This window comes from Mus caroli, chromosome 8, assembly GCF_900094665.2.
Source record: "Mus caroli chromosome 8, CAROLI_EIJ_v1.1, whole genome shotgun sequence".
NCBI classification, from domain to species: domain Eukaryota; kingdom Metazoa; phylum Chordata; class Mammalia; order Rodentia; family Muridae; genus Mus; species Mus caroli.
Window position 1 is genome coordinate 97,046,172 of NC_034577.1, and position 8,237 is coordinate 97,054,408.

Sequence of the window (8,237 nt, forward strand, 5' to 3'; positions counted from 1 at the left end):
TGGTTGCTGGGATTTGAACTCTGGACCTTCGGAAGAGCAGTCGGCGCTCTTAACCATTGAGCCATCTCGCCAGCCCCCAAAGGCAACTCTTATAAGAACAAAATTTAATTGGAGCTGGCTTACAGGTTCAGAGATTCAGTCCATTATCATCAAAGTGGGAACATGTCAGCATCCAGTTAGGCATGGTACAAGAGGAACTGAGGGTTCTACATCTTAATCTGAAGGCTGCTGTCAGAATATTGACCTCCAGGCAGCTAGGATGAGGATCTTAAAGCCCACACGCAGTATAACACACCTACTCTAAGAGGGCCACACCTTCTAATAGTGCCACTCCCTGGGCTGAGCATATACAAACCACCACAGTGCTATATAGTGAGACCTGTCTCGGAACAAAACAAAAAAGGGGGCTGGAGCAATGGATCAGCTAGTTGTGTGCTTGCCACATAAGCACAGGGTCCTGAGTTCAGATCCCCAAAACTCATGTAAAAGAGTTAGATGTAGTGGCATGTGCTTGTATCCTAGCACTGGGGAGGCAGTGACAGGAGAACCCCTCTAGCCAAATTGCCTTGTTCCAGATTCAATGAAAGACCCTCTCTCAAAAGAATAGGGTGGGGAATGATAAAGGAAATCACCCTCTGGCCTGACACACGCACGCGTGCGTGTGTGTTGCTTGCGTGAGTGTGTGTATGTGTGTATACCTGTACTCAAGCACAAGGACACATGTATATCCATAAATCACGCACATACAAGTGGAATGCCACTGGTTCTTAGTCCTATTTTCAAGCTTATCAATGATTATGTGGAATGTGTCACAGAAATGTGTCACTAAAGAGCAAGTCTGTGTTGTATGTATTTAAGGGTAATGCTTATCTACCTTAAGAGTTAAGAATTTCTTTTGGCAGGGTGAGGGTTGGAAAGATGACTCAGTGTTTCAGAGTGCATACTGTTCTTGCAGAGGACCTGGGTTCCGTCCCCAGCTCCCACGTTGGTCAGCTTACAACCATTTATGTAACTCTAGCTCCAGGGATCCACCTCCATGGGCAGTGTCACAGCCATGTGCATACCTCTACACAAACACACACACATATACATAACTAACAAATAAAACAGCTTTAGAATTTCTTTTTGGCATTAAATGCCTTGTTTATTGTCTATCTTGAATGTTAATGCGTACTTGAGAGAACCCTCAAGTAGTCAGAGAGATGCAGGCCCTGGCAGTGGGAAGCTGTGACTCGGCCTGGTAGCTACTACAAGTGAGCTCAGAGATGGATGTGGTGTAGGGCCTCTCCAGTACCTGTTACATTGGGTACCACATAAGCTAGGATGTATATGCCTATCCCAGGAACAGTTTCTTACCTCTATTCAGTTTTGCTGTATAACAATAAGGGCCCCATATATCCACATTTTAAAAAATCTTTTAATTTTTTTACAAAAAAAGAGAAACTAGATCTAATCTTTTTTATATTTTTATTAGGTATTTTCCTCATTTACATTTCCAACTAGATCTAATCTTAAGATATTAAAATTAATTTACTTTTGTTTTGAGACAGTCTCATGAAGCCCAGACTAACTTCACACTCCGTAACGAAGACTAGCTTTCAACTTTTTTATGTTTTTGTTTTTCTAGACAGGGTTTCTCAGTTTAACAGATCTGCCTGTCCTGGACTTGCTTTGTAGACTAGACTGGCCTCAAACTCACAGAGATCCTCCTGCCTCTGCCTCCTGAGTGCTGGGATTAAAGGCACGTGCCAACATGGCTGGCTCTGCCTGTGTCTTTTTTCTTTTTTTCTTTTTTTCTTTAGATTTATTTATTATTATATACAAGTACACTGTAGCTGGCTTCAGACACACCAGAAGAGGGTGTCAGATCTCATTACGAGTGGTTGTGAGTCACCATGTGGTTGCTGGGATTTGAACTCAGGACCTTTGGAAGAGCAGTCAGTGCTCTTACTCACTGAGCCATCTCTCCAGCCCATCTGCCTGTGTCTTAAATGCTGGTATATTCACCTCCATTCCCAGCTTTAGTTCACATATTTAAATAGTAAGGCCAGCAAATGCTAACCTGTGTGCCAGGTTCAAATAGCAAGCCATCAAGTTTGTATATCTAGGCCCATGGATACTTCTAATACTGAAAATAATTATCAGATGTTAGCATTGCTGATTGCTAAAGGAAGGTGCAGATATATAAATTTGCAAATATATAATAAGTTTGTATATTTTAAGTGAATGGTCGTGTGATCCATAAAAAGTTGACTCTCACATATCTGTGGTGGGCTAGTACTAAACAGGAGTGTATGATGCCACAGGTCAGCCCGAGAGTCCTGTAGAGGCACCTAGAAAGTTCTGTGGCCTGGAGAGGAGGCTCAGGGACTATGTTAGCTTAGAGCTAGAGTATGAATGTCTGAAAGTTGAAAGGCTGTTTATATTCTGAGCTTTGTATAGTGCCAAACTGTTGAGGGTCCCTCCAGATGACAGAGCAGTATGGAGCTCAACTAGAGGAGGGTGAAAGTGGAAAGACTTGAAAAATTTATAAGTACACCCAAGATTTCTGATTCTGGCAATTGTTGATCAAGCAGTTTATCTAATTGGAGCTTGCAGTCTTGCTTTACTGGCTGTTGATATCTGCACATGGGGAGAATAGCAAATAAGTGGAATAGGGAATGGACTCAGGCTCCTGCTTCTACTGGAATCAAAGAGTAGATAGAACCAGAGATTCTGTGCTCTGTTCTGCTGGAGTCATGGACCATAGTCTGGGCCCTCATTATGAGCGTAGGAGCTGGGCATTACCCAATTTTTGCCTCTAGTTGAAATGCATCAGTTCCCAGTTCAGAGTTAAATCCCTGGCAGAACCTGGACATATTTCTCTGCATATGGGTGCAAGGGATTAAATTCTGGTCCTCTGGAAAAATAGCCAGTGCTGTTAACCACTAGGCCATCTCTCTAGCTCCCCTTAGGCTGTACTTTTTTTTTTTTTTTTTTTTTTCTTTTTGAGACAGGGTTTCTCTGTGTAGCCCTGGCTGTCCTGGAGCTAACTTTGTAGACCAGGCTGGCCTCGAACTCAGAAATCCNCCTGCCTCTGCCTCCCGAATGCTGGGATTAAAGGCGTGCGCCACCACGCCCGGCTCTAGGCTGTACTTTTAAAGGTAATTTTATGACAATAATTGGTCACCTAAAGATGATTTGTCTGAGTGTTGCCCTGGAGGAAGTAGCTTCCTTACTAGATTTTGTCCTCTGTCCTGGAGGCCTGTAATCTACCCCCACCCCCACCCCCATGGAGCTCTAGCTGTCCTGTCCTGGAATCTACTCTGTAGATCAGGCTGGCCTCACATTCAGAAGTCTGCCAGGCTATACCAGTTATTTTTTTATCCTACTGGTCACTGCCTACCCATAAGCATATCTGGGAAAAATATAAGAGACATGAAGTCTCTACCAGTTTCCTGAATACCAAGCTCTGTGGTAGCCTTGTTCCTTGCAGGATTTTTCCTCACAGCCTCTGAGAGGCTTACGGACTTGAGCAGAAGGCTCCTGCAGGAGTAGACTCAGAAAAGGGAACCCAACTCACTGCGCTCCAGGGTAAATAGAACATTATTTGAGAGAATGGAGCAGAAGTGAAAGAGGCTACGGGCTTGTTTTTGGGAATGCTGTGCTGCTAAGGAGATCCCCAGCTTCCAGATAGGACAAATGCAGCAGAAAGTGTTATAGGAGATGGTTAATTAAGTGGGTGGTGTTAAAAGAGCCATCCTGGATCTTGAGCTTATTGGAGACAGATCATGGATTCTAGGTACTGGTTAGGAGGGTGGGGCTAATCCTAGCTCTCTGCAGGAGGATCATTGGCTTTGAGGGCAGATCTAGAGAGGCTTCTAGACCACCCTCTATGACACAGAGAGTATTAAAACTTTGCCTTCACATACCTGATTGGGCCCTGTGTTAGTAGTGTTCCACAGTTCTGACATTTTGATACTTCAATCCAAAGTCCAAGCTCAGGCTTCACCCCACTTGTATGTACTACAGGTCCCAGATGTTTGCTACAGTCACTCAGTATAGTAAGGTTTTGCTCAAACTGTTCCATTTATTCTTGGTGTTGACTTTAGAAATGTATCAGCTATGAAAGGTCCAATTCAAAGGTTGATTTTCTTTAGAAATAATGTTGACCACTGCCATTGTGTAGAGCCTGTCAGATACAAGGTATTGAATTGGGTGTGCTACATCTAGCATCTCCAATCTCTATCCATTTTATACATGGGGAATTGAGACTAGTGTGGTTCAGTAGCTTGCCAATGGTTTCACAGCTAAAGGACAGCAGACCTAGGATTGGCTTCAGGGACTCTATTCTGCTCTCCAACATATGCTTCAGCATGTTCAGCATGTTGCTAGTGTGTTTCAGTGCTTCCTTGTATTGTTGTGTGTGGACACACATCTCCTTGCTGATCTATTAGATCCTGGAGGACACGTGTGTGTGTGTGTGTGTATGTGTGTGTGTCCACCCATAGACTTCCTACAGCTCTGTCTTAACCTATCTCAGCATTTGCTGGGTTGAGCTGGACTATTGTGATGATTAGAAGGAACATTCTTCTGGTTTCTCCTAAGGGAAGCCTGAGTGGTCACGGTGATGCCCTGGGAAAGGGCCCAAATGCAGCTACTTCAGGCAAGGTGAAGCAGAGGGCTTGGTGGTTGTGTGCTTAGGAGACTAAGATCAGAGCTGCCTGCGGGCATGGACAGAAGGTTTCATGGAATGCCAAGAGTGAATCTGCTCTTTACACAGAACAAATATGAGACGTTGGAAGAAGAGAGAATGCAAGGGGAGATAATATTGCAAAGAAAAACCTGAAATTTGGCCTGTTTAGAGGTGCTAGAGTAGAAGGCAGTTTGGAAGTGATAGGGAACATGTTACTAAGGGGCAAGGAAGGCTTATATGAGGGTGAGAGAAGATGAGACATAAAGCTACCCCCAGAGGTGAACTTCCTGTTACAGGAGACCTTTAGAGGCTGGAGGAGCTGCTTTTGAAGGAGTGAACACAGGACGTGAGTCATCCATCCATAGATCTGTGCTGAAGTACTGTTGGGTGTTTTCACTTGACAAGAAATGTGACAGTCGTGGCCTGATGTCATTGCTTTTGTCAAGGGTTCTATTCCTAGAGGCAGAGTGTATGAAGAGCCTGTTGGGTTGATGGCAGAATGATGGTGCCATCGTGGCTCTGTTTTCTTTTGACTTTGGAAGCCTGACTTGCCATCCTCCTCCACTGGCATTCTGAGCCAAGGCTGAACCTGGGTGACAACACCAGGAGTAGGTGGGCTTGGGCAGAGGCTCACTCACAAAGCCTTATTCAGGAGAATGAGTGCCTCTGAGCAGGTGACAGCTGGTGGGAGAAGAAATCCACCCTGTTTCTGCCTGGGAATTATGGGATGGTGGGAGGTGGCCTTCCGGGGATGGGCCTCTGGGCTGCAGGCCAGCCAGCTATCCACCTAAGGCCAAGAGTTATTGAGGAGCAGTGAGTTGGACTAGAACCATTTAGTTCTGATCACCTTGTAGGAAGATGAGTTCACAAAGTCAGACTTGGCTGGACACCCTCACCTCACTCTTCCTTGCTTGCCTCTTTTTTTCATAGCTCTTGCACTCAGGGTTATGTGATGGTTTCTTCAAATCTCTAGCTGCTGTTATACCAGGACTTGAGAGCTTGGGATGGCAGAATGAATGAAGAGATGAATGTGACGCAGTCTTCTCTTCCGAGTGATCTGGACTACATTGATCTGTTCCTCAGTTTTGCGTACCATGCGTGTACTAGACATACACAAGCCAGAATGTCATCCTCAGACAAGCCTTCCTTAACACCTAGCAATACGTGTCACTGAAATGTGCCCTTGTATGGGCCTTTGAGTATGGACATGGATTCTCAGTGGCTGGAGACCTATCCTTGGTTGGAGTCTTCTTTTAGGGGAGATAGGGGCTGTTCTTTCTGTGATGGGACAGGAGGCTGGCTCCAAAGGAAGAACAGAGCCCCATGCTCCTGTGCAATCTCATGGGCTGCAAGCTCCCAGACTCTAGTCCTTTAGGCATTCTTCGGTTGCTGCTGCCCTGGTTACCCACTCCCCAGAGAGCGATACCTTCCCTGTGGTGCTAGAAGCAGCTGCTGTTCCTAACACTGCTGCATTTAGCCCTTCCTATGGAGAGACATTGCTCTAAACGTTCCCAAGAGCCTGTCTGTCACCGTGGCCGAACTTACTTTCCATCTCTGCCATTTTCCACTTTTTGCCCTTAGAGGCCCTCCAACAAAAGGGAAACAGTATGGTTGTACTCAGAGTCATTCCCTGTGCACAGTGGTCCCCTCCCTCTTCTTTTTCCAGGCTGAAGTCACCTGGATAGCTCCTCCGTGTCAAAGGCTCAGTTGCTTCCAGAATCCCTAGTTGTGGGAACCGCCAGGTTGTTCTCTCTCCCACATTCGGACTTCATTTTTTTTAAAGATTTATTTATTTATTTATTATTATATGTAAGTACACTGCAGCTGTCTTCAGACACACCAGAAGCGGCGTCAGATCTCATTACAGATGGTTGTGAGCCACCATGTGGTTGCTGGGATTTGAACTCTGGACCTTCGGAAGAGCAGTCGGGTGCTCTTACCCACTGAGCCATCTCTCCAGCCCTGACTTCATTTTTTAAAAAGATTTGTTTGTTTGTTTGTTTGTTTATTAATTATATGTAAGTACACTGTAGCTGTCTTCAGACACTCCAGAAGAGGGAGTCAGATCTCATTACAGAGAGTTGTGAGCCACCATGTGGTTGCTGGGATTTGAACTTAGGACCTTTGGAAGAGCAGTCGTTGCTCTTACCTGCTGAGCCATCTCACCAGCCCCACATTCTGACTTCTTGAGATCACACATGGTCTCATACCCTCCCTCTGCCTCAACTAAGATAGATGTCAATTCTCTATTGTATGGATGGTTTGGTGGCCTACCTGGTCCCCCTGTTCCCTGCTAACCATACCTCTGCATACTCTCCTTCCCCACCCAGTTTCTCCATCTCATAGGGCCACTTTTCTGTCTGCCTGGAATGCCTTGTTTCCTCAGTGTTCCAGTACATGCATGGTATACCAGATGGGACTACGGGCCACTGTGGTCCACCTCACTTGAGCAGAAAGCTGAGTTACCATCATTTATTAACTTACCATGCTAAGTACTGGCCCTAACTAAAGGCTGCTATGCCTAGGGCTCAAGGGACATGGGCCTCTGAAGATAGAGACCACATCTGTGAATACCCACTGAGGTTCCATACCACTTCAAAGTTAAAATGGGGGACTGGGAATGTATCTTAGTTGGTAGAGTGCTTCCCTAGCATACGGGAGGCCTGGGTTTGATCCTGAGCACTGCATGTATCAGGAATTGTGTATGCCTTCAGAGGTGGAAGTGGGAGGATCAGGAGTTCAAGGTCATCCTTAGCTACATAGTGAGTTTGAAGCCAGTATGGGATACATCTAAAAGTTTGTTTTAGATGGGAAGACGTTGTTTGTTTAAAGAAATAAGGGAAAGAAAGCTAGAGTAGGCTCTGAATACTGCTTGGCTTTGGCAGAATCCTTGAATGGACATAAAAGAGTTAATGTTATAGCATTCATTTGGATCCAGAACCCTCTGCGGCTACTCCAGAACATCTTTAAAATAGAAAGTTCCTGGTCAGCTGGCATAGGCTGCCATCCTTCTGGGCGCTTAGGTTATACCCTGCTCTATCTGTCTTCTTTCCTGTCTCTCTTTGTCTCATGAACTATTAGAAGGAATATGTGAGAGCACAGATTGTGTTTTATTCTCATGAGTCATTCTCTCCTCCTTCCCTCACTCTCCCTTCCCCTCTTTCTCGCCCTCTCTATTCTGGGGCTCAGAATTGAACTCTGGGCCCTGTAGAGTGACAATCAAGCACTGTATCACTAAGCAGCACGCTTACCCCTTAACCCTATTTAATTAAATGTAGCTTATAGAAATAAATTTTGAGACATTAGTCTTTATGTTGCCAAGCTAATCCAAACTTCTGGGGCCAGTCATCTGGGTAGCTGAGATCTATCTTTTAAAAACTCCAATTGTTTCTTGAATTTTTAGCTGAGACAGTGGTTTTCAGTGCTGATTCTTTTTTTGTTTTTTTTTTTTTGTTTTGTTTTTTGTTTTTTTTTTTCAAGACTGGGTTTCTTTGTATAGCCCTGGCTGTCCTGGAACTCACTTTGTAGACCAGGCTGGCCTCGAACTCAGAAATCTGCCTGC

The 8,237-nt window shown here is 45.0% G+C and overlaps 1 protein-coding gene across 1 annotated transcript in view; it reads left to right on the top strand.

The window, feature by feature from the left end:
• The window catches only part of Pskh1 (protein serine kinase H1), a 28,223-nt gene that overhangs the window by 11,642 nt on the left and 8,344 nt on the right, over positions 1–8,237 (top strand). The gene's annotated exons all lie outside the window — the stretch shown is intronic.